Genomic DNA, 27,102 nt, shown 5'->3' on the forward strand with positions numbered 1-27,102 from the left:
AATATTCCAGCCTTTTTCTTCTCTTCACTAAGACGTGGAAAAGTTGAACATGTATAGTTAAAGCATTCTCCACTGTGATTGAGAGCTTTGACGAACTGCTTCATCAATCCAAGTTTTATGTGCAAGGAAGGAAAGACAATGTTCTTCCTATCCACTAGTGAATCATGGATGACATTCTTATCGGCAGGTGCCAAACTCTGTCGCTGAGGCCATTCAGTTTTCACCCAATGCTCTGCTGTAGCTCTACTGTCCCAGTAGCACAGAAAACAAGGGTGTTTGAAAACTGTTTTTTTACTTTATTATCATAACAAATGGGAATTATGCATGTTCAAAGAAAACAAAGATATTCTCACATTTTTTGGGAGACTAAATGAAAACTAAATTTACCTTAGTGAACCGTATAAAACGGCACTTTTCATACACTACTTATATTTTTCTTGGAATTATTGAAAATGGGCTATATACCTATAGCGCAAAAACGTGATGTGATAGAGAAATTATAAGATCAGATTTGAATTCAGCACCCTCAAATTAGTCTAAAACTGTTCTTAAAGTCCATGCCAGAATTTTTTTTTTTTGTACACCAGTGTTATTAATAATCATGTTTATCTGCATCTTGCCTGTAAAATAATTTTGGCCTTGTAGCAGTTTGCAGTACTGATTCTATTAGGCCATCTATACTAAGCTCCACCAGATTTCAAATTATTACTAATCATGTTTATCTGTATCTTGCCTGTAAAATAATTTTGGCCTTGTAGCAGTTTGAAGTCCTGATTCTATTAGGCCATCAATACTAAGCTCCACCAGATTTCAAATTAATAATAATTATTGTTCTCTCTCAACGTGTGTTCAGCGCTGCTGGTGTTGTGCTGACAGATAAGCGCACGCGGCTGTCCGCTGACAATGTAGACAGACTCAGGTTCATAAAGATGAACACATCATGCATAAGCAAGGACTTTTCTAGCCCTGTGTCATCCTGGGGAGAGTAAAAGCTTGAGGATTTGGTAAAATCACCTCACCAACCATTTTAAGCTTTCAAATTAATTATCATTTTTATCTGTATCTTGCCTGGAAAATAATTTTGGGCATAGTAGCAGTGTGGAGTACTGATTCTATTAGGCCATCTATACTAAGCTCCACCAGATTTCAAATTATTACTAATCATGTTTATCTCTATCTTCCCTGTAAAATAATTTTGGCCTTATAGCAGTTTGCAGTACTGATTCTATTAGGCCATCTATACTAAGCTCCACCAGCTTTCAAATTAATAATAATTTTTCGCTGCATCTATCCCGGAAAATAATTTTGGGGCTCCTAGATGCGCAAGACACATGGGTGCCTTCTTGCTGCACTACCTGCAACATGACCCTCAGATTGTCAGAATTCGAAATAATCCTGACTACTGGGTTGCCACACTCTTAGATCCCCCACACTCTTCGATCAACCTTTTCATTTTAATAAAGAACAAAAAAATGGTCATTTTTGAAATTATAAGCATTAGCAGGTTATTAGAAACTTAAATCAAACAGTTTTCAACTCAAAGCTTTATTCTAGGTGATGTTACATTTGCACATAGGACCCCTTGTTCGAAAGGAGCTTCTGAACTCTCTCGTCCATTGAATTTGTCAGGTTTTGGATGGTTTCTGCTTCAATTGTTTTGCATGAGAACAGAATACCCTCTCAGAGCTGTTGCTTAGATGTGAACTGCCTCCCGCCATCATAGACACTCCTTTTGATGATGCTCCAGAGGTTCTCAATGGGTTTGAGGTCAGGGGAGCATGGAGGTCACACCATAAGTTTGTCCCCTTTTATGCCCATATCAGCCAGAGATGCAGATGTGTTATGTGCATCATGAGACGGTGCATTATCATGCATGAAAATGATCTTGCTGTGGAATACATGGTTCTTCTTCTTGAACCATGGCAGGAAGTGCTGTTTGAGAAACTCCACATACATCATGGAGTTCATCTTTACCCCTTCAGGGATCCTAAAGGGGCCGACAATCTCTCTCCTCATGATTCCAGCCCAAAACATTACTCCACCTCCTCCTTGTTGGCGCCGTAGCCATGTTTGCATGGGGTGTCCATCAACCAGCCATCCTCCACTCCATCCATCTGGACTATCGAGCGTTGCACAGCACTCATCGGTGAATAAAACAGTTTTGAAGTCAGTCTTCATGTATTGTTTGGCCCACTGGAGCTGTTTCTGCTTGTGTACAGTGGATAGAGGAGGTCAACAGGATGGCTTATGCACAGCTGCAAACCTCTGAAGGGCCCTGCATCTTGTTGTTCGGGGGACGTTGGAGGCACCAGCAGCTTCAAAAACTTGTCTGCTGCTATGACAAGGCTTTTTTGCCGCTGCTCTTTTAACCTGACGTAATTGCCTGTAGGAAAGAGTCCTTAATTTTCCCTTATCAGCACGCACACGTGTGTACTGTGAATCAGCTACATACTTCTTGATTGTGCAATGATCACGATGAAGTGTCTTGGCAATGTTGAATGTAGTCATGCCTTGACCTAAACACTCCACAATTTGTTGCTTCTCAGCAGCCGACACATCCGTTTTCTTTCCCATTTTGGCAGAAAATGTAGGCTGCTTAATAATGTGGGACAGCCTTCTTAAGTAGTCTTGCCTTTCATTGGACACACCTGCCAAACTAATTAGCACAGGTGTCTGCAATTGCTTACAGTGATATAAAGAGCCCTGACACACATCACCATCAATGAGTTTAACTGACAAACAAAAAAATTCTTACCTTATCACTCCTAAACACTTTTTGCATAATAATTTGGAACACAGTGTACATGTGCTTTTCCACAAAGCTCCAGTGGTTCACGTAGTGAATCTTACAGTTCTAACTTGCCAACCGTGGTCTGTATGGAGTTGTTCAATAAAGCGCCCAAAATTAAGATAACATAGACGGGAGAGGTCTCTATGAATAGGAATTCCTAAGTATTTGATACCCTGTGAGGGCCAGGCATGCCAGGAGACTCTATGGAATGCTTTCTCAGCATCTAACAAGAGTATCTAATTACAAAATTTTAACTGCATCTAGCCCAGGAAATACTTTGTGCCTAGTAGCAGTGTCTGCTAGTCAGCGGATTATCCCGGCTGTTAAGCAAGCTACACCACCTGTAGTTTGGACACTTTAATTTTTTCAAAGGAAATGCTTCGGGCCCCCGGGACACTCAGTGAAGAGCATCGGGAGGCACCCCAAACCACAAGGGCTGGGACTGGCGGTAGGACGCCTTGAAGTGGACCGCCAAGCTCGATCCTTATAAAAGCTTTTTAACTGCAGCAGCTTTAGTGGACGCTACTGGAGCTGTAATTCCCGCGGCTGCTGGCATCAGACTTGCCTTCCAATAGATCCTTGTAAAAGGATTTAAAGTGTACTCATTCAAATTAGAGAGACAATTTAAATTAAAAAGCTTAGACCTGCCTCCACCGCAGGGGGGCTCGCTCGACCCACCAGCGGACAGGCACCAGTATTGGGAGAAGGGGGCTGGCCATCAGGGTCCACCGCAGCTCTGGCACAAACCCGGCGACACGGAGGTCGCATGGGCAAGAACGGACTGGCCGTGTCAGCTTCGCACTTTTTTGGTTTTAGAAGGGCATTACATGCCTATATCTGTGTCTCCCCCTCCTTTTACTCCTCAACCTCTTTTCTTTTTGCATGACTATATGTACTTGTCACTTTTCCATGTGTTAGTTGTGTCTTCTGAGCAGTTTGTCAGCTTTTGGACACCTTTGAAGTGTTTTCTATGTGTTTTCTATGTGTTTCTATGTGTTTTTGTTTGGCGTTCGACGAACCGAACTCGAACCTTACGGGGGTGGCTCAACTCTAATTTTCACTTAATATTTAAGTTTGCTGACATTTCCCTATTTACCGTATAAGCCTGAAAACTGCCCCTATATACAGTATGAGCCCCCACACAGCCCCCTACATATAATATAAGACCAACATAGCCCCTCTATATACAGTGTGAGTCCCCATATAGTCCCCTATATACAGTATGAGCCTCCACATAGACTTTCTACATACAATATGAGCCCTCATATAGCCTCCTATTTACATGATGAGCCCCCACATAGCCCCCTATAAACAGTATGAGACCACATATAGCCTCTCTATATAGAGTGTGAGCTCTCACATATCCTCCTATAAACAGTATGAGCCTGAACAATTCCTCCTATAAACAGTATGAGCCCCCACATGGACCCTATAAACAGTATGACCCTCACATAGCTTCCTATATCCAGTATGAGCCCCCATATGGCCCCCTATAAACAGTGTGAGCCCCCACATAGCCTCTCTATATAGAGGTTGAGCCTCACATATCCTCCTATAACAGTATGAGCCCTCACTTAGCCACTCTATATACAGTATGAACCCCACATAACCCCATATACTGTATACAGTATGTGCCCACACATAGCCTCCCTATATACAGTATGAGCCCTAGGTAACCTCCTATATACAGTATGAACCCCCACGCAGCCCTACATAAACAGTATGAGCCCCACATATTCCCTTTATACAGTATGAGCCCCCACATAGCCTCCTAAATACAGTATAAGCCCCCATATAGCCTCCTATATGCAGTATAAGCCCCCACATATTTTCCCATATACAGCATAAGCCCCCCACATAGTCTCCTATATGCATTGTGAGCCCCATCATAGCCTCCTACATATACTGTGAGCACCCTCATAGCCTACTATATACAGTATGAGGCCGCACATAGCCTCCTGTATACAGTGTGAGCTCCACATAGCCTCCTAAATACAGTTTGAGCCACCACGTAGCCTTTGTATATACAGTGCGAGCCCCCACATAGACTCATATATACATGCAGAAAAAACATACTCATCTCGCTCCTGTTCCCCGGGTGTGCTGCTCCGGTCTCCAACACCCTGACTCTCCATACAGCAGACGCGATGAGGTGACGTGAATTACAAGTCATGGATGGAAGAAGTGGTTATGGTGGTGTGGGCTGAATGAAAAAGAAAAGGGAAAGTGAACAATTATGATCAGAGAGATGGTAGATGACTTAATATACATATATTTGTACAATTACCAGCACACTATGCACATACAGTACAAACCAAAAGTTTGGACACACCTTCTCATTTAAAGATTTTTCTGTATTTTCATGACTTGTGCATTCACACTGAAGACATCAAAGCTATGAATTAACACAGTTGTTGTAGAGATGTGTTTGCTTCTAGAACTCTGTGTGGCATTGACCTGGTCTCTAATCTGAGCTGCTGTTAACCTGCGATTTCTGAGGCTGGTGACTCGGATAAACTTATCCTCAGAAGCAAAGGTGACTCTTGGTCTTCCTTTCCTGGGGTGGTACTTTTGGTGAGCCAGTTACTTTGTAGCGCTTGATGGTTTTTACAACTGTACTTGGGGACACTTTCAAAGTTTGCCCAATTTTTCGGACTGACAGACCTTCATTTCTTAAAGTAATGATGGCCACTCGTTTTTCTTAGCTACTTTTTTCTTGCCATAATACAAATTCTAACAGTCTATTCAGTAAGACTATCATCTGTGTATCCAGCAGACTTCTGCACAACACAACTGATAGTCCCAACCCCATTTATAAGGCAAGAAATCCCACTTATTAAACTTGACAGGGCACACCTGTGAAGTGAAAACCATTTCCGGTGACTACCTCTTGAAGCTCATCAAGAGAATGACAAGTGTGCAAAGCAGTCATCAAAGCAAAAGGTGGCTACTTTGAAGAACGTAAAATATAAGACATATTTTCAGTTGTTTCACACCTTTTTGTTAAGTATATAATTTCACATGTGTTAATTCATAGTTTTGATGCCTTCAGTGTGAATGTACAATTTTCATAGTCATGAAAATACAGAAAAATCTTTAAATGAGAAGGTGTGTCCAAACTTTTGGTCTGTACTGTATATAGTATGCAGAGCACTGGAATTGATATATGCAATTATACCACTACATGGTTGCTGCACAGTGATAATATCAGTGTTTATACTGTTAATAATCAGTATGGTATATTATCACTACAGTACATGTTGGTGATATGTTGTTATGATCTGGCTGTATTTATTGATTATTGTCTCATATTGTGGTATTGATTGTAATATTGGTCTTAGTACAGTCATGATGGTAATGATCAGTATGGTGGCATTATTTTAGCATTATGTGGTGGCATTATGTGGTCATAACTTGGTAGGATTATTTACTAGTGATGGGCGGACCCGTGGATATCCGAATATCTATTAAAAGTTTGGTTCGGTTACCAGAACAGTACTTGACCCGGAACACGGACCCCATTCATATGAATGGGGCCCCCGAACATCCATGGTTTCCCACGCAGATGACAGCGTGGGAAAAAGGGGCTCTGATCGGTTAGAACTACGGGCTCACTCTGTCAGATGACAGTGTGAGCCCGCAGCTATGACTGTGACCAGTCGTAAAAAGCTTACCACAGGTCACAGGCATCAGCTGATGAGAGTACTACTCCCATCAGCCTATGCCTGCTGTTACAGAGCAGACGCCGCTGTGTAATCACTCCTGCAGTGTATAGCGCTGAGCTGCCGTGAAAGAGTTCACAGGAGTTCATCAGCTGATGAGCTCCAGTGATCTCACTTACGGCACCGCTACGGCGTGAGACAGTTCTCACGCAGCGGCGGTGCCGTAAGTGAGGTTACCGGGTTTCATCAGCTGATGAACTCCTGTGAACTCTCTCACGGCAGCTGATTGCTACACATTACTTGTGTCAGTGTGAGCCTGTTGTCATGTACAATATATTGTATGTCTATATACTGTTGACACATATATATACTGTTGTTATACACATGTAAATATATATATGGTGGCTCATTATACCCGTAATATTATTTTGAGGAATGTATTAACATTGTCTGTTTCTCTGACCTAACAAACTTTGACTATATGAGACTTTTTACTAATCAGGTCACATTGGCCTGTGTATAAATACTATGCTACTTGGATGATCACTTAATATCTACTAGGCTGTACAATTTGGGTCCTGCGTGTCCCATATAGCGGCAGAATTTTTTTACACACTGTATGTTGTTTTGCACCATTTTTTGCACCAATTATCTGCATATGATAATTTTTAACAAAATTGAATATTTAATAAAACAATTTTTTATGATGTAGATCGGCCTTTGATCGTGGTTGCTTCGGTTGTTTATGTTTATCTTGCGATTTTGCCATTATACGGTCAATAGTTGCCACTCTTCACATTGTAGTATGTGTACATTATGGAGTGGCACCGTTTGAAAATTATACTAGTATAAGTCATCTAGATCATCGTAGGACACTATGGATTATTTCATCACTTTGGATAGGTGAGGGATATGGTTGTTTTTTATTTTTGCTGTTTTACAGTTGACAGTGGCTTCTGGGATTAGGTGTTAGGTGAGTATAAATTAGCTTATTTATTTTCTGTTTTTTACAGGGAACAATGGTGTGAAGATATTCAAGGTAAACCCCTGTCGATCACTGTGCACTGGCAGGCGGGTTTTACGAAGCTCCACATATGAAAATTTGACACTGCAGCTTGCAAAGGAAGGAGCTGAAGAAGCGAAGAGTGAGAATTCTCACAGCAGCTGCAAGCTACACAGGATGTCCCTTCTCCTGACGCCGTGTGCCTATTCAAGAAACATAATTCAACAGCGAGTTATGGGGAAAAGATTCATCTCAGTGATACACAAAATAGACCTGAGGGGATGCGGATTGTAACCCTAGTTTTAAACATAGTCCAGCGTAAGGAAAGGAGATACCCAGCACAGTCTTGCAGGGGCCCCTAGGACTCTGATGTTTAGCATCCATGCGTAGCAGGGGCCCGGCTGGGTCCAATGACACCAGAACGGGCTCCCTAGGACTGTCCAGTAAGAACATATGGCCCATTTTAGTTTTGGGAGCTCTTAGCTGGGAAATAACAGGGATGGAGAATTGGGCTCCACCAGGGGTGCAGTAGGGGGAGTGACACAGAGAGTTTCAAGGTCTCTGTAGCTAGAGCCTATTGTCTTTTTCCTGGGGAGGTCGTGATATCAAGTCATCCACCTGATTGTCACAGCTGACACCCGGTGCTATGTGCAAGGAACGGTCCCGCACCGCTCCCTGCACATTAACCCCCGAAATGCTGTGATTGAAATCGATCGCAGCATTCTGGTGGCAAGAGGAGGTTAGCGCGATACTTACCTTCTCTGCCGGCATCCCGCAGCGTCTGAGTCCGGTCCCAGATGTTGTCATGGTGACCCGATGTCATCATGACAACATCCGGGTCATCAGAAGGCAGGAAGTTGCTTTGGTCATGCGCCACGTGTGACCAAAGTAACTTTTCCCTGTGCAGCGCTGACAGGCTGCATAGCACAGGGATGGTGATGAAGTTAACCCCTTTAGTGAACAGGGTAAAAAAATAAAATAAAAAACAAAACATAAAACGATGCTTTATCATCATACCACCAAACAAAAAATGGAATAAAACGAGATCAAAAAGACAAATGTAAATAAAAATGGTACCGCTGAAAACGTTATCTTATCCCGCAAAAAACAAGCCACCATACAGCTCCAACGGCAGAAAAATAAAACATTTATAGCTCTCTAGCGATGCATAAACAATTCTTTTTTCTATAAAATAGTTTTCATTGAGTAAAAGTGCCATAACGTGAAAAAAAATATAACTGTGGTACCGCTGTAAACGTACTGACCCGAAGAATAAAGCTTCCTTATCAATTTGACGACACATAGAATGGCATAAAAAAACACCAAAAAACAATTCGTGAATTGTTGGTTTTTGTTTATTCTGCCTTCCAAAAATCAAAATAGAAAGCAATCAAAAAATGTAATGTGCCCAAAAATGGTACCAATAAAAACATCAACTTGTCCCACAAAAAAAAAAAAAAAAATCACATGACTCTGTCGGCCGAAATATGGAAAAATTATAGCTCTCAAAAAATTGCGATGCAAAAACTAGTCTTTGCAAAAAAAAAGGGTTTTTTAGTGTGTGACAGCTCTCAATCATAAAAACCTGATATGAATCTAGTATCCCTGTAATTGCACCGACCCGAAAAATAAAGTTGTCTAATCACTTATACCGCACGAGGAATGGCGTAAAAAATAAACTTTAGGGTTAGGGATAGGGTTGTGCTAGGGTTAGGGTTAGTGTTGTGCTAGGGTTAGGGTTGGGCTAGGGTTAGGGTTGTGCTAGGGTTTGGGTTGGGCTAGGGTTAGGGTTGGGCTAGGGTGAGGGTTGAGCCAGGGTGGGGCTAGGGGTAGTGTTGGGGTAGGGTGGAGCTACGGTTAGGGTTGGGCTAGGGGTAACATTGAGCTATGGGTAGGGTTGTGCTAGGGTTAGGGTTGTACTAGGGCTAGGGTTAGGGTTGTGCTATGGTTAGGCTAGGATTGGGTTAGGGTTGGGCAAGGGTTAGGGTTGCGTTAGGGTTGAGCTAGGGTTAGGGTTGGGCTAGGGTTAGGGTTGAGCTAAGGTTGAGTTTGGGCTAGGGTTGTGGTTGTATTAGGGTTGGGATTTTTTCAGAAGTAAAGAAAAAAATACCGTCTATATGGCAACTAATGTTGAGCACAAGAGCTCGCTACTTGAGTTTGCATCGGGTGCTCGGGTATGCACCGAGTATAGCGGGTGCTCGAGTGACATGCTCAAGTCTCCGCCTCAAATGTTTTGCAGCTGTTATATAGCCAAAAAAACCTTGCTGGGACTGCCTGTCATGCACAAGCGATCCCCACATGTTTTTATTTGGGTGACTAACAACCATGAAACATGCGGGCGGGGACTCGAGCATGTCACTTGAGCACCCGCCATACATGGTCCATACCTGAGTACCCGATGCAAACTCAAGTAGCGAGCACTTGCACTCAAGACTAATGACAACTTATTCAATATGATGACCTAATGTTTTCAAATTCTGTGTCGTACCTCTGGGTTCAAAATGTTCACTATACCCCTTGATAAAATCCTTCAGGGGTGTAGTTTCCTAAATGGAGTCACTTTTCGGGGGGGGGGGGTTTCCACTATTTAGGCACATCAGGGGCTCCCCAAACGAAACATGGCGTCCACTAATTCAAGCAAATTTTACATTCAAAAAGTCAAATGGCGTTCCTTCTCTTCCGAACTCTGCCGTGTGCCCAAACAGTGTTTTTTCCCCACATATGGGGTATCGGCTTACTCAGGAAAAATTGCACAACAAATCGCGTGGTGCAATTTCTCCTGTTACCCTTATGAAAATGCAAAATTGGGGTCTGCAAAACATTTTTGTTGGAAAAATGTGAAAATGTTATTTTTACAGCTCCATGATATAAACTTCTGTGAAGCACCTGGGGGTTCAAGGTGCTCACCACACACCTAGATAAGTTCCCTGAGGGGTCTAGTTTCCAAAATGGTGTCACTTGTGGGGGGTTTCCACTGTTTAGGCACATCGGGGGCTCCCCAAACGCAACATGGTGTCCGCTAATTTTTCAAGCAAATTTTACATTCAAAAAGTCGAAAATGAAAAAAATTGCGGTCTAAAGTAACATTTTTGTGAAAAAAGTTAAATGTTCATTTTTTTCTTCCACATTCCAAAAATTACTGTGAAGCACCTGAAGGGTTAATAAACTTCTTGAATGTGGTTTTGAGCACCTTGGGGGGTGCAGTTTTTACAATGGTGTCACTTTTGGGTATTTTCTATCATAAAGGCCCCTCAAAGTCACGCCAGATGTGATGGGGTCTCTAAAAAAGTGTTTTTGTAAATTTTGTTGTAAAAATGAGAAATCGCTGGTCAACTTTTAACCCTTATAGCTCCCTAAAAAAAAAAATGTGGTTCCAAAATTGTGCTGATGTAAAGTAGACATGTGGGAAATGTTATTTATTAACTATATAGTGTAACATACCGTATATTCCGGCGTATAAGACGACTTTTGAAGACTGAAAAATCTTCTGTCTAGTCTGGGGTCGTCTTATACGCCGGTAATGCTTTTGAACTTTCAGAAATTGACATGCGGGGATACTCTGGTGGTGTTAATAAGCTGCCGTGGCCGTATCCCTGCCATGTCGGAGTTAATATAAGGTGGAGGGAGTTAAAATACGGCGGCGGTAGGTCCAGACAGTCAGCGCTTCTGTGCTGAAACTGACACATCGCTGCGTATTCCCAGCTCCGGACACAGCGCAGGGCTTCTGTGCCGACAGCTTTCACTTGTCACAGAAGCGCTGCGCTGTGTCCGGAGCTGGGAAGTTCGCATCGCTTCTGTGACAATATATGAAAAGCCGGCAATTCAGCAGCGGCATAAGCCGGCGCCCGACAATTTAGAATAGAAAGAATAGAGCTTCACACATAGATTAGATAGAGAGAAACATGTCAGTCACATATATATGAAGTACAGTGACAGTGTTGATTACTGTACTTGTCATTTAGTGTAAAGGATTTATTAAAACAAATAATAGTGTTTTCATGCACTGTCTCTTTAAAAAAGCCGGCCGGCATTTCAGCATCTGTACCCGACAATTTATAACAGAAAGATTAGAGCTTCACACATAGATTAGATAGATAGAAACATGTCAGTCACATATATAAGAAGTACAGTGACAGTGCTGGTTACTGTACTTGTCATCTAGTGTTAAAATAACGGATTTATTAAAAAAAAAATTGGCGTGGGGTTCCCCTTAATTTTAGTCTCTAGCGGAGGTTAAGCAGACGGCTGGGGCAGATGTTTGAAGCCTGGGAAGGGGGTAATACCCACGGAGCTTCCCAGGCTACTAATATCAGCCCCCAGCTGAATACCTAGCCTTTACTAGCTATTAAAATGGGGGATCCCAAAAAAATGACGTGGGGTCCCCCCTATTTTAATAGCTAGCAAAGGCTAGGCAGACAGCTGGAGGCTGATATTAATAGCCCAGGAAGGGTGCCATGAATATTGGCCCCCACCCAGGCTAGAAACACCAGCCGTCAGCCGCCCCAGAAATGGCGCATTCATAGGATGCGCCAATTCTGGCACTTAGCCTCGCTCTTCCACGCTGCCCTTGTGCGGTGGCAGGGGGTAATAGTGCTGGGGTTGATGTCAGCTTATAATGCCAGCTGACATCAAGCCCAGGTTAGTAATGGAGAGGCGTCTATAAGACACCCCCATTACTAACCCCATAGTCAAAGTTAAAAAAAACACAAACACCCAGAATAAAGTCCTTTAATTGAAATAAACACACAATTCTTTATTGTTCTAAATTAAACCATACTTACAGTCACGCCCATTCCATCTGAAGCCAACGATCTCCTGCAATAAAAGAAAAATAATAAAGCAACCTCATCCTTACCTTTCCATGGTTCCCATGACAGCTTCAGCTCTGCTACATCGAGATGACAGGCTGGACCGCAGCAGAACGCTGCCATCCAGCCTGTCATCCCGCGGACACTGAGAAGAGCAGGCATGCTTCCGCTCCTCAGTGTCTCTCTGTGACGGCATAAAGATGAGCCGAGGTCATGTCCAATGAACTCAGCTCACCTCATGTACGTCACTGACAGCGTGGGAGAATTCTCACGCTGAAGCGCTGAGTGCAGGAGAATTTTCCCAGGCTGTCAGTGACGTGCATGAGGCTGATATTTAAATTTGGCGCACAAATCGGTGATTGGTCGTGGGCAGCGTCCGCGACCAATCAGCACGGTAGTGTTTAACTTTGGCGGCAAGATCAGTGATTGGTCGCGCGCCAAGACCGCGACCAATCACCGATTTGGGCGCCACATTTAAATATCGGCCGCGACCAATCAGCACAGCGTTGTTTAAATGTGGATCCAAGATCGGTGATTGGTCGCGGCCGATATTTAAATTTGACGCACAAATCTGTGATTGGTCGCGGGCAGTGTCCGCGACCAATCAGCACAGTAGTGTTTAACTTTGGCGGCAAGATCAGTGATTGGTCGCGGTCAAGACGGCCGCGACCAATTGGATGTCAGCGCCGCTCCCCGGTCCTCCCTTCACGCCCTAGCTGCATGGATGTCAGCGGCGCTGCCTGTGCGGATACTTCCGCTGCGAGAACCCGGGATATGAGCGGGCGCTCGCAGCAGAAGTATCCCGACCCGCAGCGCCGCTCCCCGGTCCTCCCTTCACACCCTAGCCGCTGATGTCCCCACAGTATCCGCATGGTGTTACAAAGGTCCGGACATTTGTGTTAAAAATCGCTGATTGGTCGCTGATTGGTCGCTGTTAAATTCAAATCTGTTTTTTTAAAATTTTTACCGGTGTTTGGTATGCGTTGGAAAAGGGGTAGTCTTATACGGTGAATATATCCTAAACTCTATATTTTAACAGGAAAGTAGGGGGGTCGTCTTATACACCAGGTCGTCTTATACGCCGGAATATACGGTATCTCTATTTAAGGGCATAAAATTAAAAATTTTGAAAATTGCAAAACTTTCTACATTTTTACCAAATTTCTGATTTTTTCACAAATAAACGCAAGTGATGTCAAAGAAATTTTACCACAATCATGAAGTACAATATGTCACGAAAAAACAGTCTCAGAATCAGCGGGATCCATTTGAAGCGTTCCAGAGTAATTACCTCATAAAGTGACAGTGGTCAGAATTGTAAAAATTGGCCTGGTCATTAACGTGCAAACCACCCTGGGGGTAAAGGGGTTAATACTAGACCTCTGAGCATAAGACGGAAAAGTCGTGGAACTATGGAAATCACAGGTCGGAGAGACGTGTTGGTGATCTGCAAATGATAAAATAATGGATACAACATTTTCAAAACATCTCAATTTATCCAGTATCGAGTATGATCCCCAAGCACAGAAATCCCCGCACTTACAGCCTCGGCTCCTGTTTTTACTTTATTGTATGGTTCGTTTATCCGCATTATCCACATTGTGGTTTTTACAGGTTTTATCTATATATTTTGTCTATGCACATTTTAACCTGAGTGTTACGAATCTGCGAACTCAGATATCCTGTGTTAAGTATTGTGGAATTTTTCAGGCTCAAACTAAGAAACGTAGAGCTCAGAAACGCGTTGCCGTCTGGTTGAAGTACGTTTTGCTGATGGCATTTGTACATTTTTCATGTGCTGTTTTTGTAAGAAGCCACTTAAATTTGTTTGTGTTTATATGGATTAAATAAAGTGCTGAATTTTATGGAAAAAAGGGAGTGTTGGCCTGAATTTCACATTACTATATCACTTTTCATGCTTTTGCATAGACCTGGACAGAGAGTCTGGACAAGTACAGTAACTCTGCTCTACAGACTCCGGGTACAAGGTAAGTTTAGTCTTACAAAGCCGCTATCTATCACCATGCACACTCAGCTTTTATCAGCTCAAATGTCTCCCGTACCCCTAGACTGTACCTGTTATATTTCGCCATCAACTACATGATGACAATTAGCAGCCATAAACTTAATGCATTGTAGGGGTTTTCCAGGTTTACTATATTGACCTCTTCACCGGTGGGGTTCAACATCAACTGACATCCAACAATCGGAATTATTATAAAGACATTTGTAACTGTGGACCATAGCACAGTATTGGAACTCAGTGGTTGCAAAACCACAGATTGATATGGGGGATGGGGGAGGCATTTACAAAACCTAGGTGCCATAGACATTGACTGAAAATAAGTCCCCTTAAGAAATGGAAGTCTGCACATGTGTAGGAGAACAGTGGTAGGCAGGACAAAGATACCAGTCTCCTCCTGGAGGGCAATTTAACAGACTGTGTAAACTAATGGGATGTAGATTGAGAACTGGATCACTAATGATCGACTATTATTGTGATTGTGACAGGTAATCAAATTTTTCACTAGTGGCTACTAGAGGTGAAATGTAGTATTGCATCCCAACCAGTTAAAGGATTAGGAACTAGGGATGTCACGGGTGTGTCAGGCTTGACATACAGTCATTCTGGATCCGGCTGTAGAAGGTCGCTGCACTTGGCCTTGCAGACACCTTCTTGATCCTTTCATCATCCCTCCCACTCTAGCACCCAGCGGTGATCTCCACGATCGCCTGCTAATTAACACACCCTTTCTGGATCTTTAAATATACTCAGTTTCTCAAGAGAGTTGCTGGTGATAGAGTAAATTCCTCTGTTCAGGTCTGGAGTTCTAGCAGTCAGCGATATTCTTCTTGGAGTTCCTTTATGGATTGTAGTTGTGTTCTCTCTGGTGTCTCCTCAAAGCTAAGTGTATCTCCTTGTCTGTTTCCCTTGTTTGTCTTTAGTTGCAGTGGGGCCGACTAGTGCTAACTCCTCCCCCTCCCTACCTAGGGCCTAGCTCTAGGGTCAGCCAGGGCTAAGGTATCCTGCTTGACGATAGGTGTGGAACCTATTTAAGAACGATAAGGGAGTCATGGTGTTGTTAGATCTGCTTAGGGGTCTCCACTCCCCCTTTCCCTAGTTTCTGGGCTTTCCCCCTTTTCCCGTTGTCGTACGCTGTTTTCTTCCCATACCTAGCATGACAAGGGATGAGCAGACCCGTGGAAGTTCAGGTTTTGGTACCCAACTGAACTTTAGTCCAAAGTTTGGTTCGGGTACCAAAACTGTACCCGAACTTGATCCAGTACATGGACCCCATTGAAATCATTGTGAACTCCAACTTTTGAGATGGAAAAATCTCACTCTCCCTCCGCCCTCCTTCTCTTTTCTCTATCTCTCTCCTCCCGCCTCTCTCCTCCCTCTCTCTCTTTCCTCCCTCTCTCTCTCCTCCCTCTCTCTCTCTCCTTCATCTCTCTCTCCTCCATCTTTCTCTCCTTCATCTCTCTCTCCTCTATCTCTCTCTCTCCTCCATCTCTCTCCCTCGCACTCTTCTCCATTTCTGTCACTCTCTCCTCTCTCTTCTCAATCTCTCTCTCCCTTGCTCTTTGTCCTCCATCTCTTTCTCTCTCCTCCCTCTATCTCTCTCCTCCCTCTCTCTCTCTCCTCCCTCTCTCTCTCTCCTCCTTTGCTCTGTCTCCTCCATCTGTCTCTCCTCCATATCTCTGTCTCATCCATCTCTCTCCCTTACCCTTTCCTCCATCTCTCTCACTCTCTCCTCTCTCTCACTTGCTCTTTCTCCTCCATCTCTTCCTCTCCCCCCCATATAATGCCCCATGCAGGATTTAACGTCTCACCCCCATATAATGCCCCATACAAGATGTCACCTCTCCCCCCATATAATGCCACATGTAGGATGTCACCTCTCCCCCCATATAATGCCCCATGCAGGATGTCACCTCTCCCCCCCATATAATGTCCTTTGCAGGAGGTCACCTCCCCCCCATATAATGCCCCATGCAGGATGTCACCTGTCCCCCCATATAATGTCCTATGCAGGAGGTCACCTATCCCCCCCCATATAATGCCCCATGCGGGATGTCACTTGTTCCCCCCATATAATGCCCCATGCAGAATGTCACTTGTCCCCCCCCCATATAATTCCCCATGACTCCATACATATAAAAAAAATAATCAAGTACTCACCTCTCCTCACTTGCTGCCGTTGCTCCAGACTCTTCAGCATCGCCGGCGTCTTCCCGCTCTGCGCTGTCATGGATCTGGAGCGAGCATGGTGTAAAGACATCACAGCATCCTCTGGCCTGAGACGTCACAGTGCAGCAGCCGCGGAAGAGACCAGAGATGGTGCGGAGGCACGGGGAGAGGGGCCCTGAACAAGCGGGGGTGGGTGGCGGGCGCTGGCACCGGCACCGCACCGCTCACGGGTCCCATAGCGCGCAGGGGTGCCCGACGGTAAGTGGGCCCATCCATCTCCTTAGGGCCCCAGCACTTGCCCGGGTGCGCTGGGTTCTGACGCCAGGCCTGCATATAGGTACTTTACTCAAGCTCTACACAAGTGCACCGTCACTTTTATTATCCTCGCCTTCTTTGGCTTCTCTTATTTTACTTTAGTATTTATTTTGATTTATTTTATTCACTTATATAGCACCATTAATTCCGCAGCGCTTTACAGACATTATCGACACTTTCCCCATCGGGGCTCACAATCTAAATTCCCTATCAGTATGTCTTTGGAGTGTAGGAAGAAACCGGAGAACCCAGCGGAAACCCACAAGAATACGGGGAAAACATACAAACTCAGTATCACATACAGTATATGGATATATAAAATAGGACTCTGAGAAATGTATCTCATTGTTTTGCAATTTTTCCTTAACGGGGCTCTCTGGGAATAGAAAAAAATAAATAACTAAATGGAATCTTAATGAATACATTTATAAATACCTTTAATTAGCAATTTTAGATTTTTTGTTTAGGGAGGTAAACACTACACAATTAATATGGTCAGTGTCTTGTTACACAGAAACCTGTCCTAGAATATTAGCACAGAAACTTGTGAGCATGTGCCATAGGAATATTCCTGATATGACTTAGAGATAACCTATAACAGTGTGAGCAGACTTTTCGTACCTTAATAGCCCTGGTATCTCCAGTATTAGATCATATAGACAGGGTAGACATCAGTGTGAGCCGCCTCTTCTTATTTAAGCACTGCTTGTATCTCCAGCATAATATCAGATAGACATGGTGGACAGCAGTGTGAAGAGCCTCTTCTTACTTCAGCACTCCTGGTATCTCCAGTATTAGATCAGATAGATAGAGTAGACAGCACTGTGAGCAGTCTTTTCTTACCTCAGCATTCCTAGTATCTCCAGTATTAGATCAGATACACATGGTGGACAGCAGTGTGAGCAGCCTCTTCTTACCTCTGCACCCCTGGTATCTCTAGTATAAGCTCAGAAAGACATGGTGGACAGCAGTGTGAGCAGCCTCTTCTTACCTCTGCACCCCTGGTATCTCTAGTATTAGATCAGTTAGACAGGTGTACAGCAGTGTGAGCAACCTCTTCTTACCTCTGCACCCCTGGTATCTCTAGTATTAGATCAGATACACATAGTGGACTGCAGTGTGAGCAGCCTCTTCTTACCTCAACACCCCTGGTATCTCCAGTATTAGCTCAGAAAGACATGGTGAACAGCAGTGTGAGCAGCCTCTTCTTACCTCTGCACCCCTAGAATCTCTAGTATTAGATCAATTAGACAGGTGTACAGCAGTGTGAGCAGCCTCTTCATACCTCAGCAACCATGGTATCACCAGTATTAGCTCAGAAACACATGGCGGACAGCAGTGTGAGCAGCCTCTTCTTACCTCAGCACCCCTAGTAACTCTAGTATTAGATCAAATACACATGGTGGACAGCAGTGTGAGCAGCCTCTTCTTACCTCAGGATCTCTGGTATCTCCAGTATTAGATCAATTAGACAGGTGGACAGCAGTGTGAGCAGCCTCTTCTTACCGCTGCACCCCTGGTATCTTCATTATTAGATCAGATAGGGTGGACAGCAGTGTGAGCAGCCTCTCCTTCCCCTAGAACCCCTGGCATCGCCAATATTAGATCATGGGATCAAACGGATACCTATTATATATGTGCTCACTCATCACCTTTTTCTGATGTGGTTGAAACCTAGCCCACGTTAGTCAATGAAAAAACTGGGTAGGTGGGATTTCAAGTACATGAGTGAGTTTTGGTTGCATCCGCTGCCTAAAACGGTCAGTTTACCGCCAGTGAGAGTTATATAGTGACTATGTGGCTGTCACTGGGGTGTCTTTGGTTCGGGTTGGTTGGGTGGCTGCGTCCTTATATAGCAACGTGCACTCACAAGCAGAAGATGAGTTTGCTATAAGAAATCCCAATATAAAATACCGCTTTTATATTTTACTGACTCTAAAACTTTATTTATTTTTTGCCTTAGCTAATAACTGGAACTTTTTTTATATAAAATAAGTATATAACACCGGAGCTGGAGAAAGGACTACATAGAGGAATAATAAGTAATGGACCATTAATGATTAATGACATCAAATCTATAAATACACAAGTTTATAAAATTATAAAAAGAAGTCTACATGCCGCCCAGAGGATCGGGGAGCATCGTGCTTATTTATTTATTTTTTTTCAATAATTTATTTTCCGCTGTTACACTTGGCAATCAATAATTTCAGTAATAGCTGGTATGGGTCTACTGAATTGTGGTGAGGGGTGACGGAGAGCCGCTCCGAAGAAGGTGGCCAGCAAGTAACTGGGCCCAATCTAAACCCTGAAACAAGGCCTCCCAAAATAATAGTGCTGATGCCCTCATATGAAGCACAGACATTTCCCAGGGCATTTACACATGGGTCCCATCAGCCTCCCGCTTCTATATTGGTGCCAGGAATGATTGACAAGGTTATGACCATGACTCAGTCTAAATATTGTATTTTTAGTTAGCCATTGTATAGCACTGTTAGATTATGTATTGGGAACTGTATAGTGATAATATGTGAACAATGTCCGGTACTATTTATTTGTGCCTTGTATTTTGATAATATGTGAGCACTGTATTGTAGTATTTATTTGGGCACTGTATGGTCATAACATGTGAGAACTGTAAAGTGGTATTTATTTGGGCATTTCATAGTGTTAATATGTGAGCACTGTATGACAGTATTTATTTGAGCACTGTATGGTCATAACATGTGAGAACTGTAAAGTGGTGTTTATTTGGGCATTTCATAGTGTTAATATGTGAGCACTGTAATGTAGTATTTATTTGGGCACTGTATGGTCATAACATGTGAGAACTGTAAAGTGGTGTTTATTTGGGCATTTCATAGTGTTAATATGTGAGCACTGTATGACAGTATTTATTTGAGCAATCTATTGTGCTATCTTGAGAACACTATATAGCCGTATTTATTTTGGCTCTGAGTGGCACTGTTATTTTGTTGCTAAAGAATGGCACTCTTATGTGGGCACCATCCTTTATACCTTGTATAATGTAGCACTGTATAATATCTTATTTGTATATAAATTGTTGGCGGGGGAGCTAAGAGAATAAGCCTCACACGGTACCGTGCCTCCTTAGTCAGGTCGTGACCCAAGTGCAACCTTTTTCTCTGCACCCCATGTATTGCATGCCTGCTTATAGACCAACGTATTCTGCACCACGTATCACTCTCATCCTCCCTGCGGAGGTCACGCTAGAATCTCAGATAATTGCACAGTGTGTGCCCTTATGAGCAGGGGCGTACTGGCCCACCGTATGATCGGGAAAACCCCCGGTGCGCTCCGGGTTCCGATGGCCATGCCCCTAAGCCCCGCCCTCACACCCACTGGGCCCTGTACAGAGAACAGAGGACCCCCCGGTTCGCTAATCAGATAGGCAGCACTGCCAATATGATTAGTGATGGGCCCTCTGCAGCAGCACAGCAAGGAGACCGGTCTCCCTGCTCTGCCTGCTGCCGCAGTGCCCCTCTGCCGCCTCTGCCGGCGCGTGCCCAGGAGGTCAGTCTCAGGGCGATGACATCATCGCCCTGGGACTGCTTCCTGTGCGCGCTGTGGAGGACGGAATCGCCGTCGCCCTAGGCAGCGGCTGCAGGCCTGCAGCTCATCTCGACGCATGAGTATGAAAAGCAGGGGCCGGGAGGGGAGGAAGGGATAGGGGGGAGGGGTGACTGAGAGGACCCCTGGCCGAGGCTGTCAGTAAATGCTACTGGGCAATGGGCATGATTATCATCATGCCCATTGCCCAGCCTGTCCTGCTGCCAACCTCTCGTTACTGTTACTATGCCTAGCAGCATGTACTACCACCAGTGGCTGGCAGGACATGCTGGGTGGGCATGAAAGTACCAAGGAGGCTGGCAGGACATACTAAGCATGAATCGGGCTATGGGTGGAGGAGAGCGGTGCCAGCGCCCGCCCTTCTCCCCCGCTTGCTCAGGGCCCAGCAGCCGGATACTTACCTCTCCTCCTGCCTCCGCAGATCCGCTGTATTTCTGCTCTGCGCTCCCTGTGACATATCAGGTCAGAGGGTGCGGTGACGTCTTTCCACCGCGCCCTCCCCTGAGCCATCACAGGCAGCGCAGAGCGGGAAGACGCCGGCGACGCTGGAGTACGGACCTGAGCAGCGGCAGCAGGTAAGGAGGAGTGAGGTGAGTATTTGATTATTATTTTTTTTTAATGTATGGAGGCATGGGGCATTATATGGGGGGGTGATATCCTGCATGGGGCATTATATGGGGGAGTGACATCCTGCATGGGGCATTATATGGGGGGGTGACATCCAGCATGGGGCATTATATGGGGGGGTGACATCCTGCATGGGGCATTATATGGGGGGTGACATCCTGCATGGGGCATTTTAAAGAGGGGGGTGACATTCTGCATTGGGAATTTTAAAGAGAGGGGGGTGATATCCTGCATGGGGCATTATAAAGAGGGGGGTTGACATCCTGCATGGGGCATTATATGGGGGGTGACATCCTGCATGGGGCATTATATTGGGGAGGTGACATCCTGCATGGGGCATTATATGGAGGGGGGTGACATCCTGCGGCGCTGGAGTCCAGACCTGAGCAGCGGCAACAGGTGAGGAGGAGTGAGGTGAGTATTCGATTATTTATTTAATGTATGGAGGCATGGGGCATTATATGGGTGGGGTGGTGATATCCTGCATGGGGCATTATATGGGGGAGTGACATCCTGCATGGGGCATTATATGGGGGGTGACATCCAGCATGGGGCATTATATGGGGGGGTGACATCCTGCATGGGGCATTATATGGGGGCGGTGACATCCTGCATGGGGCATTTTAAAGAGAAGGGTGACATCCTGCATTGGGCATTATAAAAGGGGGGTGTGACATCCTGCATGGGGCATTTTAAAGAGAGGGGGGGTGATATCCTGCATGGGGCATTATATGGTGGGTGACATCCTGCATGGGGCATTATATGGGGGGTGACATCCTGCATGGGGCGTTATATGGGGGAGGTGACATCCTGCATGGGGCATTATATGGAGGGGGGTGACATCTTGCATGGGGCATTATATGGGGTGGGTGACATCCTGCATGGGGCATTATATGGGGGAGGTGACATCCTGCATGGGGCATTATATGGGGGAGGTGACATCCTGCATGGGGCATTATATGGAGGGGGGTGACATCCTGCATGGGGCATTATATGGGGGAGGTGACATCCTGCATGGGGCATTATATGGGGGAGGTGACATCCTGCATGGGGCATTATATGGAGGGGGGTGACATCCTGCATGGGGCATTATATGGGGGAGGTGACATCCTGCATGGGGCATTATATGGGGGAGGTGACATCCTGCATGGGGCATTATATGGAGGGGGGTGACATCCTGCATGGGGCATTATAAGGGGGGGAACAGCCTGCATAGGGCATTATGTGGGGGGAACAGCCTGCATGGAGCTTTATATGGGGCCAGTATCCTGTACAGAGCATTTTATGGGGGCCAGTATACTGTGTGGAGCGTTATATGGGGACCAGTATCCTGTATGGAGCGTTATATGGGGGCCAGTATTCTGTACGGAGCATTTTATGGGGGCCAGTATTCTGTATCGAGCATTATATGGGGACCAATATCCTTTATGGAGCGTTATATGGGGACCAGTATTCTGTATGGAGCGTTATATGGGGACCAGTATTCTGTATGGAGCACTTTTTGGAGGCCAGTATACTGTGTGGAGCGATTCGCCGGTTTCTGAGCTATTATAGAATTTACAATAGATATCACTCATGTAATATAAGAAGTGAAATCTTTGCATTGTACTATACTTATATTTCTCTGCGGTATCTGTGCATCATGAATCGTGGTATGTGTTAAAGGGGCCCACTGAGACTCTTTCTCCCAGGGCCCAGAAAAACCTGGAGCCGGCCCTTTGTGGTACTATCATGCTAGTACTACTACCACCAGTGGCTGGCTGGCAGGACATGCCATGTGAGCTTGAATGATAGTACCACAGAGGCTGGCAGTACATACTGGGCAATGGGCATAATAATACCACAAAGGCTGGGAGGACATACTGGGCAATGGGCATGATAGTACCACCAGTAGACTGACTTGGCGGTCTCCAGGGCTTCGTCTCCCCTTCTCGCTGCTGTTAGGCTGGGTTAACATTGCGTTTATACTGTGCGTTACAACGGATCCGTTGTAAATCAGCGCAGACGCAATGTACTGTAGACTTGCATTGCAAAAATTGGCATGTGTTTGAAAGTATGCATTATTTGCAACGCACAGGAAAACATGGTCGGCGGCTGGAGGCCAGCTGAGCACTTCTCTGACAACTGTGTTCTAGTGTCATTCTGTGCCTGCTCATCTCTGTCAGCAGGGGTATTTGTCTGATGGCAAAGATGTAGCAGAGCTGGAGACAGAAGATCCGTGGATTACGTCAGAGCGAGGATTTTGTTTTTTTTATTAAAGATGGAGTCCCTACATGTGTTTTTTTCTGTTTACTAGAAATTCATGGTGGCCATGTCTAGTTTGGCGTGACGCCATGAATTTCAGGCTTAGTGCCAGCTGATAATACAAAGCTGGTACTAACCCCATTATTACCCAGCGTGCCACCCCCACCAGGGCCGCTGGAAGAGCCGGATAAAGCGCCTGGAAATGGTGCTATGATGAATGCGCCAATTCCAGGGGTGGCTGCGGGCTGCCGTCTTCAGCGTGGGGGGCCCAGAATGCTTGGGCCTTACCATGCTGAGAATCCCAGCCCCCAGCTGCCTGGTTTTTACCAGGCTGGCGATCAAAATATGGCGGGAACCCACGTATTTTTTTTTTAATTATTTTTTTAAATAATTTAAAAAAACATTGGGCTTTCCTGACTTTTGATCGCCAGGCAGCTGGAGGTGGCAGCCCGTAGCTGTCTGCTTTATCTGCGCTGAGAATCAAAAATTCTGCGGAGCACTATGTCATTTTTGTTTTATTATTTATTTATTTTCACACTTCTATATGTGTGACAGTCCCAACAGCTAATCACAGACGCTGACACTGAGAACGGGCGTCTGTGATTGGCTGCTTGAGTAACCTGAAAGCAGCCCATACATAGTACCATACTAGAATGTATGGGCTGATTGTAGATTACTCAAACAGCCAATCACAGACGCCCATCCTCTTTGACAGCATCTGTGATTGGCTGTTGGGTCTGTGACATATAGAAGTGTGAAAAGAAATCATTTTTAAAAACGGTGTAGCGCTCTGCAGAATTTTTGATTCTCACCGCAGATAAAGCGGACAGCTACGTACTGCCACCCCCAGCTGCCTGGCTTTACCTTGGCTGCCGATCAAAAGACAGAGAAGCCGAATATTTGTTTTAAACTTATTTAAAATATTTTTTTTTTTAGGAAAAGGTGTGTGCTCCTGCCATATGTTGATTGCCAGCCAGATAAAACAAAGGAGCTGGGGGCTGGGATTCTCAGCATGGTAAGGCCCAAGTGTGCTTAGCCCCCCACACTGAAAATCGCAGCCCGCAGCCACCCCTGAAAATTTCCAGGCGCTTTACCTGGCTCTTCCAGCGGCCCTGGTGGTGAGTGGCACCCTGGGTAATAATAGTGTTAGTACCAGGCCAGCTTTGTATTATCAGCCGGTACTAAGCCCGAAATTCATGTTGTCACGCCAAATTAGACATGGCCACCATGAATTTCTAGTAAATAGAAAAAAAACACAGAAATTTTTTTTTTAATTAAAAATAAAACACAAAACCCATTTAGGCTCCGTTCATACGCGGCGCAAAAAATCTCTACTGCATGCCGACGTTGCGCTTTTCTCAGCGCGCTTTTCCCGAGGCATGTTAACATGTAGCCTATGGGGAAAGCGCGCCGAAAAAAACGCCAAGAATTGGCATGTCAATTCTTTTTGTGCGGCCGCTTTTGCAGTAAAAGGGCCCGTACAAAAATACGTGGCAAAACGCGGCATCTGAACGCTTTTCAGCAAAATCCATAGCTTTTGCTGGAAGGCGTTTCCAGCTTTCTTTGGCACTTCTTTTACGCGAGCGGTCTAAAGCGCCGCATAAAAGCAGGAACGTAGCCTAAGGGACTCTATCTTTAATAAAAAAAAATCCTCGCTCCGACGTAATCCATGGGTCTTCTGTCTTCAGCTCTGCTACATCTTTGCCATCAGAGAAATATGTCTGCTGACTGATGAGCAGGCACAGAATGACACTGGAGCACTGTTACTGTGTAGTGCGGCACTATGTTGCTTTTTTGTCATTTCATGCAGTGTAGAAATCTTGGGAAAAGTGTGGATTGTGCTCTGGAAGTGATCAGTTATAGCTAACTATGTTATTTTCTGCAGAGATAAGTCCTGCATAGAAGATGGGATATATCGGTCTGCAGATAAAGAACTTCACCTAGAGACATCACTGGTGAGTATGTGTATTACCTATGTTGAGTATATGTATTACCTATACACACACACTGACACTATATACAGAGCTCCTGTGTATAATATTAATGGTGATCATTGCATTACCTGTACACTGACACTATATACAGAGCTTCTGTGTATAATGTCACTGGTGATGACTGATAACCTGTACACTATATACAGAGCTCCTGTGTATAATATCACTGGTGATCACTGTATAACCTGTACACTGACCCAATATACAGAGCTTTTTTACATTTTTATTATTTTAGCATTATTTGTCACTATGTTGTGGCATTATGTGCTTTGGTCATGACATGACGATATTTGTCCCTTGTATGTGGTATTATTCAGTCACTATGTGGTGGTAATATGTGGTCTCATGGTGTGTCAGTATTTATACCTTGTATCTGGTAGCATTTGATCACTATGTGGTGGTATTATGTGCTTTGGTCATGGTGTGGCGGTATTTGTGCCTTGTATGTGGCATTATTTGGGCACTATGTGGTGGTAATATGTGATCTGGTCACGGTGTGGTGGTATGGCTTCTATCTGGTAATATTGGTCTTGGTAGAGTGGATTGTGGTTGGTCATTTGTTTTATCTGATATCAATAAGGGGAAACCTCTTTATTTCCAATAGATATTAAATACTTGGATGTTTAACCCCTCCCTGCCCTGTGACTATTACACAGCAGCAGAGATGCAGTTGCAAAGGTTCACCAGAGAAAGCAAGTTGGCATTTGGTGAGATTTTCACCTCTGTATTTATAAGACAAAACCAGGAGTGGGTGAGAAATTCATAAAACATTACCTCGGATTGCTCCACTCCTGGTTTTGTCTTATAAATGCAGAGGTAAAAATCTCACCAAATACTCAAAGTGCCACAATCTTCTGACAGTGCTGATTCCACCAATAAATAAGTGATCACCTTCCCAACCTGTGCATCGCTGATAACTTGTTTTCACCAATAAAAACCCTTTAATGCAAACTACAGTAATTGTACATCGCATTTCTGGTGAGCGCACAGTGATGGGCAGAAGCGGCCAATATAATGGGTATAACGGCTAACAGGTATTTGCAAATAGCTGAAGGGTGGGTGGGCCCCTGGAGTCAATGTCCCTGGTGGGCCCCAGACACCCCAGTCCGGCGCTGTTGACAGCAGTGACCTGGGGGTCTGAAATGCTTCCTGGGGCGATCCCCATGCTGTCCCCATGTCATTTGAGCACTGTCACTATCGTTTTGGGCACTTTTTAGGCTTTCTACAGACTGTTGGGGGTGCCGCCGCAAAAATGCTCGGGTCTCCCATAGACTAACATTGGGCTCGTTGCTCGGTTCGAGCACCCGAGTATCACGGTGAGCTCGGCCCGAGCTTCGAGCACCCGAGCATTTTAGTGCTCACTCAACACTAATTGCCACTCTTCGTAATGTGCAAACAATGTCTTCATCAGGTGGATTCCACCTGGATCCCTCATGAAAAGCACTAGATAAAAATGTAAATGATTGAACATATGCACTGCAATATAAAAACAACTTGCTGTGCATTGTGTATTTTTCAGTCTTTTTCAGCTTCTTTTCTCCGCTTCCAGCTTTGAAAATTATGAAGTGGTTAAAGAAAGTGATCGGTTCATTCTGCTGGTGGCTTCTGTTTGGAAGCCGCTCACTATTTTATATGTAGTTAACAAAAACACTGATGTTTTCCTTAAGTGTCTTCTTATAAAATAAAAAATCAGTGGGTATGCTGGCGTCTATAAGGTGCTGTGTGTACGTACCCTTAGGAATAACAGAATCTCTGGTCATCTCCTCCATTTTTGGTCAGAGTTTAGAGGATTAATGGGAGACATAGAACCGCTATTCTCCAGTTTGGGATCTAACCCTTCAGACATACTATATATGAGGTATAGTATTAATATAC

This window comes from Phyllobates terribilis, unplaced genomic scaffold, assembly GCF_046119375.1.
Source record: "Phyllobates terribilis strain yellow unplaced genomic scaffold, ASM4611937v1 Scaffold_3__8_contigs__length_932513732, whole genome shotgun sequence".
Lineage (NCBI taxonomy): Eukaryota > Metazoa > Chordata > Amphibia > Anura > Dendrobatidae > Phyllobates > Phyllobates terribilis.